We start from the raw sequence: 14019 nt of genomic DNA, 5'->3' as shown, positions 1-14019 counted from the left end.
CATCTGTCTCTAGTAGCCCATATTCAAGTGAGAAAGTAAAGGTTAAGGATAGGAATTTTAACCACTTGAATGTTGTATTGGATGGTGATGGTGGTTTTGCAAGCTCCACTCCCTTGTGTTCTTCTTTGAATTCTTCTACCTCTTTGCAAGCTTTCTCAATTTCAACCTCTTCCTCTTGGTAGCTGTCTTCTAATTCAATCTCTTCTTCATTGCTTACCAAAGGCATGGGAGGTTGTGCATCTTCCTCCTTTGCTTTTGCATCTTCCTTTTCTTCCATGTGTGAGGATGAAAAGTTCTCTAGTTCACTAGGGTATAAACTCCTTTGATTGATTTCCTCACTTTCTTCCATAGGATCTTGCATTATATCTCTTGGGAAAGAATTTGCTTGCTCCTCTTCCTGTGACTTGATTATTGCCTGCACATAGTTCTCTATATTTTTAACACTTGTCTTTATATCATGTAGGCATTCTTTCATGAGGAGCTCAAGTTCTGATGGTATTTGAGATGAATAAGAAGATGGTGGCTCTTGATATGGGTAGAAAGATGATGGTTCTTGATATGGGTAGAAAGGTGGTGGTTCTTGGTACGAATATGGAGATGGTGGTTCGTGGTATGAATATGGAGGTGGTGGCTCTTGATAGTTGGAAATTGGAGCATTGAAGTTTCTTTGGTTTCGACTTTGCCAACCAAAATTTGGATAGTTCCTCCATCCACCATAATATGAATCACTACTCGGGTGTGAGTAGTAACCCATGTGATCTCTCTCCATTATTTTTCCTTAGTACAAAACACCAAACAGGATTAAACGCACCATGTGGTAAATAGGAAAGTAAAGAAGAAAGAACAGAATTCTAAAAATTAAAATAAAATTAACTAGGAGACACCAAACTTAATTTTAGAAATTAAGAAAAATATTGGTGCTATTTATTAAATTTTTTTTTGAAAATTTAAAGCAATTTTTTTTTAAATAAAATTAAAACTAAAACGCCTAATCTAAGCAATCAAACAACTAATAGTTGTTAATCACAATCAATCCCCGGCAACGGCGCCAAAAAATTGGTGCGGATTTTACAATGCACACTTACTAACCGGCAAGTGCACCGGGTCGTACCAAGTAATACCTTACGTGAGTAAGGGTCGATCCCACGAGGATTGATGGATCAAGCAACAATGATTGATTGATTGGCTTAGTTAGGAAAGCAAAAATTGGTTTTGAGATGTTCAAAAGGTTTAAGTTTGAATTCAAAATATCAAAAGTATAGACAATTAAATAAATTGGGAATAAAATATGGATAAACAGTTAAGGCATCAGAGTTATCTATTTTTCCAGATTAACTTTTCTTATTAACTATTTTAATTATGTAGGATTAATTTATGGCAAACTATATGTGACTAGACCCTAATTCCTTAGACCTTTCTAGTCTCCTCTAAAATTCATCAACTGCCAATTCCTTGGTCAATTAATTCCGATTAGAGGGTAAAAATCAATTTTCAGTTTATATGCCACAAAAATTCTAATTACTCAAAAATAAGGGGATTATATGTCACGTATCCCATTAAATCGAAATAATTAAAATTTAGGAGAATATGTTTTCAAGCTGTTGTTCAAGTAAAGAGCTTTTCCAAGTTTTACAAGAACTCAAATAGAAAGAGGGTCATACTTCCGTTCCACCCAAATTCATAATATAAAGAGCGAAAACAATTCTTAAATATAAATCCAAAACATAAATTAAAATAGAAAAAGTAATAAAATCAATCCATACAAATAGACAGAGCTCCTAACCTTAACAGTGGAGGTTTAGTTGCTCATGGAATGTAGAATGTAAATTTGTATAGAATTCCCTAATGGAATTCCTCTAATGTAATGTGTACTTAATAGAAAAGAAGTATCCCCTATTTATAACTAATCCTAATTAATTTAAAATCTAATTATATAAAAATAAAAATAATATCTTTTCCTAAAAGATTAAATTTGAATTTAAATTCGAATTAATTTACAGATCTTCAGTTGATGGGTGGGGATCACTTGCTTTGTCCATTTTGCAGCTTCTAATCTGTGCTTTCTGGGCTGGAAAGTGGGTCAAAACAACCCAAAAATCACCCCAGCGTTTTTTGTATTGTTGCAAATCACGTATGTGACGCGTCCGCGTCGTCCACGCGCTCGCGTCATTTGTGCAGATTCCAGTCCACGCGTTTGCGTCAGGCACGCGATCACGTCATTGCGATTTCTCCATTTTGCGTGGTCGCGTGAGCCATGCGTCCGCGTCGGTCTTCGCTGATCATCTCTTTGGTTTCTTCTTTTTCTCTGCAGAAACTTCATCAAATCCCTCCGAATGCTACCTAAAATAAATAAAATTGCACAAAACTCAAAATAGCATCCATAGTGGCTAAAATATAATTAATTCTAAATTAAACTCAACAATTTAGATGCAAATTCACTAGAAAAAGATAGATAAGATGCTTACGCATCAGCTTGGCAGTGGTGAGGAACAGCAACGGGAAGACCTCGATGGCGATGGCAACGGCAACGACGCGGTCTCCTCGGACGGCGACGCCTCCTTCTCCTCGTGCAGCTCTCTCCCCTGGTTTTGAGCTTTCTCGTGATGGTGACCGTGGTAGTGTCTCGAGATGGACAGTGGTGGCGCAGGCGGCAGGACGCGGTGGCGGTGGCGCCGCTGTAGCGGCGGTCTCCCTCCTCCTCCCTCTGTGGATCGCAACTCCCTCTGTTCTCCCCTTTGCTCTCCCCGTTCTCTCTTCTCCTTTTCTTTCTTTCTCTTTTTCTTTTTTCTGGTTTACCAAAGCTGTGGGTGTCGGTTTGTTTTTGGGGAAAAGGGGTATGGCGGATAGGGTTAGGGAAATTAGGGTTAGGGTTGTGTTTTGGGGATTTAGGATTTTGTGATAAAATTGGGTATTTTGGGTTAATCTAAAATCTAATTAAATCTCTAAAATTACTCTAAAATATTATTTATTGTATCAAAATTCTAATTGATTTGAAATCAAATACTCTAATTGAAATTATAAGGTAATATAATTAATTTTTTTATTTATAAAAATATTAGTATTAAATTCCGAAATCTCAATTATTTAAACCAAGCCATATAAAATTCTTATTATTTTATATTTGCTAAACTTTATTATTTAAATATAAAAAATAATTCGATAATTATAAAATCAGATAAAACCTTAAATTACTTTAAACTCAATTAATCAAAATTTGCTTTAATTTATCATTAATAAAATAATTTCTGAGGTTAAAGTACTTAATGAATAAATAAATCAAAATTAGCTCTTAATAAGATTTTCTGAAATTTCTGGGTCTTACACAATGGAAAAAAAACTTTAGTGAAGGAAAAAGAGTACAAAATCCTTTGTGATGGGAACTGCCTCATTAAAAACCTTGTCAAGAAAAATCCAATGGAAAAAAATCTGACCAAGAAAAAAAGAGTACAGTCTCCCCCTCTTGTCGACATCATTTAACATATCGAAATCACGCATCCCAATATGATGTACCAATTTTTTAAAGGAGATTTTGGGAATGACTTTGTAAATAAATCTGCTAGATTATCACTTGATTGGATCTATTGGATATCAATTGTGCCTTGATTTTGAAGATCATGAGTGAAGAAGAATTTGGGAGAAATATGCTTTGTTCTATCTCCCTTGATGTATCCACCCTTAAGTTGAGCAATGCATGCTGTATTATCTTCAAACAGAACAGTTGGAGCTATCTTGTGATCAATCAGTCCACATGATGACAGAATATATTGGATCAAACTCCTGAGCAAAAAATACTCGCAACTTGCTTCATAAATTGCTAGTATTTCAGCATGATTAGAGCATGTTGCTGCAATTGTCTGTTTTGTGGACCTCCATGATATAGCTGTACCACCATATGTAAACAAATATCCTATTTGAGATCTCCCTTTGTGTGGATCAGACAAATATCCTGTATCTGCATAGCCAACTAGTTGTGACTTGGATCCATAGGGATAAAACAATCCCATATCAATTGTTCCATGAAGATATCGAAAGATTTGTTCGATTCCATTCCAATGTCTTCTGGTTGGAGAGGAACTATATCTTTCTAGTAAATTCACAACAAATGATATATCGGGTCTTGTATTATTAGCAAGATACATTAGCGATCCAATGGCACTAAAATATGGTACTTTAGGACCAATGATATCTTCATTTTCTTCTTTAGGACGGAATTGATCCTTTTCATTATCCAAAGATCTTATAATCATTAGAGTACTTAATGGATGTAACTTATCCATATAAAATCTCTTCAAGATCTTTTCTGTTTATGTTGTTTGATGAATAAAGATCCCATTTTTTGTATGCTTGATTTTTAGGCCGAGACAAAATTTAATCTTTCCAAGATCTTTCATCTCAAACTCTTCTTTTAGAGTTTCTATAATTGTTGGAATCTCTTCAAGTGTTCCAATAATATTTAAATCATCAACGTACACAGCAATTATAATGAATCCAAATGCAGATTTTTTTATGAAAACACATGGACATATATCATTATTCTTGAATCCGTTTTTGGCCAGATACTTAGTAAGATGATTATACCACATTCTTCCAGATTGCTTTAGACCATATAAAGATCTTTGCAATTTCACTGAGTATAACCCTTGCGAATATTCATTGAATAGTTTAGATATCTTTAGTCCTTCAGAGACTTTCATATAGATATCACGATCTAATGAGCCGTATAAGTAGGCTGTTACCACATCCATTAAATGCATATGTAGTTTATGATATGCGGATAAGCTGGCCAAATAACGCAATGTTATTGCATCCACTACAGGGCAACGTGTTTTTTCATAATCTATACTTGGCCTTCGTGAAAAACCTTGTGCCACAAACCGAGCTTTGTAGCGTACAACTACATTTTTTTCATTTTGTTTTCTCACAAATACCCATCGATATCCAATAGGTTTTACATCTTCTGGTGTACGGACTACAGGTCCAAAGACTTCACTTTTTGCAAGTGAGTCTAGCTTAGCCTTCATGGTTTTTTCTCATTTTGGCCAATCATTCCTTTGTCAATATTCTTCGATTGTTTTTGGATCAAGATCCTTACTTTCATGCATGATATTTAATGCCACATTATATGCAAATATTTCATTGACAATTGTCTTATTCCGGTCCCCTTTTTCTCTTGTAAAGACATAATTTATCGAGATCTCATCATTTTCACAATTTTTAGGTACCTGAACATCTTCTGGCGTTAAAATTATATCAGAATTTGGGACAATTGCAGATGTCTTTACTATGTCTTTTTCAACAGGAATGGTATTTACCTCTTTTCTCTTTCGAGGATTTTTGTCTTTGGAACCGACAGGCCTGCCACGCTTCTGGCGTGTATTTGCTTCGGTGGCAATTTGTCCAACTAGGACATCAATTCGAATTGGTGCATTTTCTGCTGGTATATAAGATTTAGTTATCCTCTTTGTATCGGAAAATGCATCAGGCAATTCATTTGCTATTCTTGGCAAATGTATAATCTGTTGAACTTCTAATTCACATTGCCCTGATCGAGGATCTAAATGTATCAACGATAATGCATTCTAGTTAAGTTCCTTTTCAAGAAGCTTATTCTCTCCCCCTAATGTTGGAAATTTTGATTCATCAAAATGACAATTTGCAAATCTGGCTTTAAATACATCTCCAGTTTATATCTCTAGATACCTCACTATAGAGGGAGAATCATATCCAACATATATCCTCAATTTTCTTTGGGGTCCCATTTTAGTGCGATTAGGTATGGGAACATATATTGCACACCCGAATAATCTTAAATGGGAAACATTTGGCTTCTGGCCAAAAACTCATTGCATAGGAGAGAACTGATGGTAACTCGTTGGCTTCAAATGAATAAGTGCTGCAGCATGTAAAATAGCATGCCCCTAAACCGAGGTTGGGAGATTTTTTCTCATAAGTAAGGGTCTAGCAATTAATTGGAGAGCGCTTAATAAGTGGTTCTGCTAACCCATTTTGTGTATGGACATGAGCTACTGGATGTTCAACACTTATTCCATTAGCCATACAGTAAGCATCAAAAGTTTGGGAAGTAAATTCACCAGCATTATGAAGACAAATTGCTTTGATTGGATTTTCTGGAAACCGTGCTTTTAATCGAATAATTTGAACAAGTAATCTCGCAAACACTAGGTTGCAAGAAGACAATAAGCACACATGTGACCATCTCAAAGATGTGTCTATTAGGACCATAAAATATCTAAAAGATTCACATGGTGGATGAATAGATCCACATATATCACCTTGAATTCTTTCTAGGAATTCAGGGGACTCAAATCTAATATTTACTGGTGATGGCCTTAAAATTAACTTTCCTTGAGAACATACAACATAACAAAATTCACTAGATTTAAGAATCTCCCAGTTCTTTAGTGAATGTCCATTGGAGTTTTCAATAATTCTCTGCATCATGGTTGTTCCCAGATGACCCAAATGATCATGCCAAGTTATGAATACATTTGCGATAGTAAACTTCTAGTTTACAGTGACATGTGATTCAATTGCGCTAATCTTGGTATAATATAACCCAGATGAGAGTGAGGGTAACTTTTCTAGTATAACCTTTTTATTTAAAACATGAGTTGTGATACATAAATACTCATGATTTTTCTCATTCATTGTCTCAATATGATATCCATTTCGGTGAATATCTTTAAAACTCAATAAGTTCCTTAGAGACTTAGTAGACAATAGTGCATTATTTATTATGAATTTTGTTCCTCCAAAAAACAAAAATATAGCTCTTTCGGAACCTTCTATCACATTGCTTGAGCTAACAATAGTATTAACATATTCTTCTTTTGGCATAAGATGGGTAAAATATATATATCACTTTTGAGAATGGTGTACGAACTTGCACTATCCGCAAGGCATACATCTTCATTATATATCTTTGCCATTTTTTTCAAAGATAAATAATAATAAAATGAGTAGAAATATTTACACAGTAAAATTATTTCCTTGATTGAAAATATTTTTTCTAAGAAGTATAATATATACTAAAAATTTTATTATTATTATCTTGGCACATTTAGAAATTTTGAAATTCATAAATATTTTATTATACATCATATTTGAAATTCAGATTCATAAAAATAAAACAATAATAAGTTTCTTACATTATTTATTTACATGAATACTTAACAATCTCACATATTAAACTATTTCATCATTTATCAAATGACCAATATTTCCTTCAAGAACCTCAAAGAAATCAGATACATCATAATGAGTGGTGTAATTTTCAGCATCATTTGAAACAAAATTTGTTTCCTTTTCCTTGTCATTCTTTTTCAAAGATGCTTGATAAAGATCGACTAGGTGCCTTGGTGTATGACAGGTACGCGACCAATGACCCTTTCCACTACAACGGAAACATTTATCCTCTATTGATTTATTTTGCCCATTGTTTCTTTCTATATCCCACTTCTGGTGAGATCCTTTCCCGTGAATATAATTCTTCTTTCTTCCATAATTATTCATGTTACCAAAACTTTGCCATTTACCTCTTCGAGGGTAATGATTTGCCACATTTACTTCAGAAAATGGGGTGGCGCCAGCTGGGCGCACTTCATGATTCCTTAAAATTAATTCATTGTTGCGTTAAGCAACAAGAAGGCAAGAAATTAACTCAGAATACTTTTTAAATCCTTTTTCTCGATACTGCTGCTACAGGAGGACATTTGAGGCATGGAAAGTCGAGAACATTTTTTCTAGCATGTCATTATCAGTTATCTTTTCTCCACATAATTTCATTCGTGAGGTGATTCGAAATATTGCTGAATTATATTCATTTATGGATTTCAAATCCTGTAGACGCAAGTGCGTCCATTCATATCGGGCTTGAGGAAGTATCACCGTCTTTTGATGATTATACCTTTCTTCAAGGTCTTTCCACAGATTTGCAAGATCTTTTAGTGTGAGATATTCATTTTTCAATCCTTCATCAAGATGACGATGAAGGAAAATCATAGCTTTGGCTTTATCCTTTTGGGATGTATTATTTTCAGTCTTAATGGTATCTCCAAGATCCATTGAATCAAGATGAATTTTAACATCTAGTATCTGTGATAAATAGTTGTTTCTAGATATATCAAGAGTATTAAATTCAAGATGAGAGAGCTTCGACATAATAAAAATTTGTTAGCTGGAGTCTTCCTAAAATTTGATTAGAGTCTCGTGCTGATAACGTATTGTAAAATTAATAAAAGATATATAAAATAAAGATGTGTAAATAGAAGACTCTAGTATTAATATAATTAGTTCAATAATAATTATTCATATATTTATATGCAGTAACAAAAAGAAAGAGAAAGAGAGAAACTATTAGTAGTGTATAGAGAGAGAGAGAGAGAGAGAGAGAGAGAGAGAGAAGGGTGTTTTATTGCTTTGTTCTGTGTGTATCTCATATGCTTCATATTATGTTGCTATTTATAAGCACAAAGAAACTTTACTTTTCAAACATAATTAAATACAATCAGACTTGATAAACTAAATCTCATAGAAAATGGGCATCCATATAAGATATTCTTATCACAACATGATAAACAATATGATAAGCGAGTGTGACAATAATTCCATATACTTATAGGTTACATAAATGAAATTAATTTTAAAATTTTTTGGCTAATTATGACTAAAAATTTTTAATTCTCAAATATTTTCCTATTATAACAGTAGAAAGATTACCTAGACTATTTCTCAAACTAGTATGGAACAATTAAAAACTGGCAGAATCTCTATTAACTCCAATAAAAATTACATCCACACGAAGAGAGATACATCTTGCTAGTAAAAAAAAATTAAAGGTTAATCATCACAAGTCTGCTACACATCCATATAACCATATAACCAAGTTGGCCCAATCCCAAATAGAGTCACGCGCATTAATGAAGCGTGAAAACACGCGCCCGAAAACTCCTTCATTACTTCGCGTTCATTTTGAAGAAACATTACTTCTTCCTCAACACTAAACCGCTACACGAAAATACTCCTTTTCTTCGAATCTCTCTCAAAATCACTCAAACTTCAGTCACGTTTTTTGTGAAAACCACTACTGGAGAAGAATCGTGACAAGATTTCGCCACGAAAAAGCAAAAACAAACGAAAACAGCAACAAAGACTACCAAAGGTATGAGAAAAACTACTATTCATTTGAAATCTTGCAATGTAGCATTTTTTCTAGTTGTATTTTAGGACTACTAGATTGATTTGCATCGTTCAGTAGATCAACGTATTGTGATTGCATTTTTACAGTATAACTAGGGCTTTGCTTGACGAAATACTATTCATAATAATTTAAAGCTTATAATGATTTATTCACCACATGGATTGTATTCGGTTTGGTGAAATTGGTTATTCCCATTCACTTGATATTTAGTGTGTTCAGGGTTTAGACTTTATTCTGATTGTATTTTTACAATATAACTAGGGTTTTGAATCAAATTTTTTTTTATTTTCATTTAGTTCAGTGGATAGTGTAACTAGGTCTTTGAACTTGATTATTACTCTATTCAGTTAAATTCTATTGCATGTGGAAATACTATTCATAATAATTGAAAGCTTATAATGATTTATTCACCACATGGATTGTATTCGGTTCGGCGGGCTTGGTTATTCTCATTCATTAGTTATTTAGTGTGTTTAGGGTTTAGACTTTATTCTGATTACATTTTTACAATATAACTAGGGCTTTGAATCAAATTTGTTCTTATTTTTATTTAGTTCAGTGGATAGTATAACTAGGTCTTTGAACTTGATTGTTACTTGATTTAGTTAACTTCTATTACATGTGAAAATACTATTCATAATAATTGAAAGCTTATAATAATTTATTCACCACATGGATTGTATTCGGTTCGGTGGGCTTGGTTATTTTTATTTATTAGTTATTTAGTGTATTCAGGGTTTAGGCTTTATTCTGATTGCATTTTTACAATATAACTGAACTTTGAATCAAATTTATTCTTATTTTCATTCAGTTCAGTGGATAGTGTAACCAGGTCTTTGAACTTGCACTCTATTCAGTTAACTTCTATTGCATGAGAAAATACTATTCATAAAAATTAAAAGCTTATAATGATTTATTCACCACATGGATTGTATTCGGTTCAGTGGGCTTGGTTATTCTCATTCACTAGTTATTTAGTGTGTTTAGGGTTTAGGCTTTATTCTGATTGTATTTTTATAATATAACTAGGGCTTTGAATCAAATTTGTTCTTATTTTCATTTAGTTCAGTGGATAGCGTAACTAGGCCTTTGAACTTGATTGTTGCTCTACTCAGTTAACTTTTATTGCATGAGGAAATACTATTCATAATAATTGAAAGCTTCTAATAATTTATTCACCACATGGATTATATTTGGTTCGGTGGGCTTGGTTATTCTCATTCACGAGTTATTTAGTGTGTTCAAGGTTTAAACTTTATTCTTATTGCATTTTTACAATATACCTAGGGCTTTGAATCAAATTTGTTCTTATTTACATTCAATTTAGTGGATAGTGTAACTAGCTCTTTGAACTTGATTATTACTCTATTCAGTTAATTTCTATTGCATGAAGAAATACTATTCATAATAATTGAAAGCTTATAATGATTTATTCACCACATGGATTGTATTCGGTTCGGTGGGCTTGGTTATTCTCATTCACTAGTTATTTAGTGTGTTCAGAGTTTAGGCTTTATTCTGAATGCATTTTTACAATATAACTAGGATTTTAAATCAAATTTGTTCCTATTTTCATTCAGTTCAGTGGATAGTGTAACTAGGTCTTTCAACTTGATTATTACTCTATTCAGTTAACTTCTATTGCGTGAAGAAATACTATTCATAATAATTGAAAGCTTATAATGATTTATTCACCACATGGATTGTATTCAATTCGGTGGGCTTGGTTATTCTCATTCACTAGTTATTTAGTGTGTTCAGGGATTAGGCTTTATTCTTATTGCATTTTTAGAATATAACTAGGGCTTTGAATCAAATTTGTTCTTATTTTCATTCAATTCAGTGGATAGTGTAACTAGGTCTTTGAACTTGATTGTCACTCTATTCAGTTAACTTCTATTGCATGAAGAAATACTATTCATAATGATCGAAAGCTTATAATGATTTACTCACCGCATAGATTGTATTCGGTTCGGTGGGCTTGGTTATTCTCATTCATTAGTTATTTAGTGTGTTCAAGGTTTAGGCTTTATTCTGATTGCATTTTTACAATATAACTAGGGCTTTGAATCAAATTTATTTTTATTTTCATTCAGTTCAGTGGATAGTATAACTAGGTCTTTGAACTTAATTGTTACTCTATTCAGATAACTTCTATTGCATGAGGAAATACTATTCATAATAATTGAAAGTTTATAATGATTTATTCACCACATGGATTGTATTCGGTTCGGTGGGCTTGGTTATTCTCATTCACTAGTTATTTAGTGTGTTCAGGGTTTAAGCTTTATTCTGATTGCATTTTTACAATATAACTAGGGATTTGAACTTGATATTTACTGCATGCTTGTGCTTTTCAGTGTATTGACTGAAGTATTGACCAAATTTTTTCATTACAGCAAAACACAACAAGACAATGGTGACAAAAAAAGGAGAAGCCACACTATAATGTAAGCACATTAAATATATTTATCCGCTTTCATTCAAACAATATCTATTTTGTTTATAAAAATATCCTCACATTCTATTTCAAAACTTGTAGAAAACTCATGATTGCAGATTCCAAACAAAGGCAATATCAACAGTATTTAGGAATATGAGTCAAGAAAAGAGAGATATAGTTGAACAAATGGGATTTGGTGCCCTGGTACATGTCTCAGAAATGAATGTCTCTCACTCTCTGTTGAGAGAATTGATTAATTGCTTTGATGACTATAAGGGATGCTTGAAAACTCTCCAAGGAACTTTAAAATAACTCCTCGCCAGGTAGCAGTTGCACTAGGCATAAACAATGGCGGTAATACACTTTCCACATCTTGCTTATCATCCATTCATTACTATACCTTTTTGGCTGTTTTTTTGCTAGTAAAATATTGTAGGGAATCTTTTTTATAACAAGGTTGATTACACAAAACTGAATTCGAAAGACAAGAAAATATTTGACAGCGTCAAAATATTTCGTTGGCGACTTTGACAAGGAATGTGCAGGATATGAGCGTTGAAGGGGAGGAGAACCGGCAAAAATTTGACTTTTGTCGTCTTCATACAAAAGTGCTTCTTGCTGCCAACCACGGTAAGCGTGGCCTCCCCGATACATAAGCCACCTATCTTTCATGTGGACAACATCCAAGAGTGGGATTGGGCAAAACATGTGCTCAACTTCTTGTTGAAAGGAACAGAAAACAAGAGAAAGGAAACGAAACAGTCCGTTGATGGCTGTGTTTTTGTTTTGATGCTGATATACTTCCATGAAACCAAGCTCCCTCGTCCATTCGGACCTGATGCTCCCCCAGCACCGTGGATGGCCCATTGGACAAAGCAAAAGATGCTTGATCGGATTTCGAGGGAAGCAACTGACCCATTGGTAAATTAAACAAAAAATTCCCCCTAAAATTTCATTTCAAATGCTTCTAAAATAATCTACTAACTAAATAAACTTGTGTTTTAGGTTATAATTAATTTATTTCTCCTACTTGCAATTTTTAGTGTGTTCATTTGAATCTTTGTGCATTTAGAAACACTTTTCTTCATTATTAAATATTTGTCACGTTTTATTCACCATATGAATCTTATTCAGATCGGTGGGTCTGATCTGTTTGGTTCACCTTATTGTTAGTGTCTTCAATTGAGTTCTTGTGCATGCAAAAATATTTTTTTGATCATTAAATAATTATCACATTTTATGGCATTTTATTCAGCACATTACTATTGTTTGATTCAGTGGGTTGCTAATGTTGATTCAGCTAATTCTTACTATATTTCTCATTAAATAAATTTCTATTTTAGGGACTTCTATACAGAAAGAACATAAAGAAGGAGAAAAAAACAAAGACATTAGATAAGAAGGAAAAAGGAAAGAAAGAAAAAAAGAAAATTGTTGATCTAGATTCTTCTTCGGAAGAAGAAAGATTTGCTGAATCTGAAACTGAATCCAAATCCGACAAAACACCACCAGCAAAGAGAATAAGACAAAAGAGGGTGGTTAAAAGACAAAAGCTTGTTGTTAAAAAACAAAAGCTTGTTGATACGGATTTAGAAATAACAACTGAAAATGAAGCACTCCAACAGATTCAGAAAGCAAAAGTGAATCTAAAAACCAGTAAGTTTGATCTTCATATTGATTTCATTTAACTTGTATTTGCTTAAAGTTGTTCTTATGCATTTGTTCTTATGTATTGCAGAGAAGAAGAAATTGAAAAAACTGGCATAAAGAAAAGAAAACAACCACAGAAGGTGGTTAAAAAAAAAACAAAAGCATGTTCCGACAGATTTAGAGGGCAAAAGCAAATCTAAAAGCCAGTAAGTATTGGGTGATGTTCATTTATATGATTGTATGATCTTCATCTGGTTTAGTTTTTGCATTTCCTTGCTTAAAATTGTTTATGTATGCTAGTTAAGTAAAAGTAAATTACAAATGTGATATTGTTCAGTGCAGTTGCTCAAGTTAAGTTTTTTTTTATCCAAAAATATTTTTCTTGATGATTGAATGACTATCACATTTTGTTCGGCGTATGAATTTCTTTCAGTTCGGTGGTGTCTATCAGTTTTGTTCACTTGATTGTTAGTGTATTTTTCTTGCTTATATTTTTCTCTGGTATAAAATGTCTTTGTCTGTGTTGCAGAGAAAAAGAAATTGAGAAAACACCCATAATAAAAAGAAAACAACCGCAAAGGGTGGCAAAAAAGCAAACACAATCTGACAAGCAGTAACTTATTTTATGAACTTTCAGATCTGAACAAATAAAAGATAGCGCTGCAGAAAGAAGAAGACAAGTATCGGAGACAATAAGAGAAAAGAG

This window comes from Arachis hypogaea, chromosome 6, assembly GCF_003086295.3.
Source record: "Arachis hypogaea cultivar Tifrunner chromosome 6, arahy.Tifrunner.gnm2.J5K5, whole genome shotgun sequence".
NCBI classification, from domain to species: domain Eukaryota; kingdom Viridiplantae; phylum Streptophyta; class Magnoliopsida; order Fabales; family Fabaceae; genus Arachis; species Arachis hypogaea.
This window is presented reverse-complemented; position numbering follows the sequence as displayed.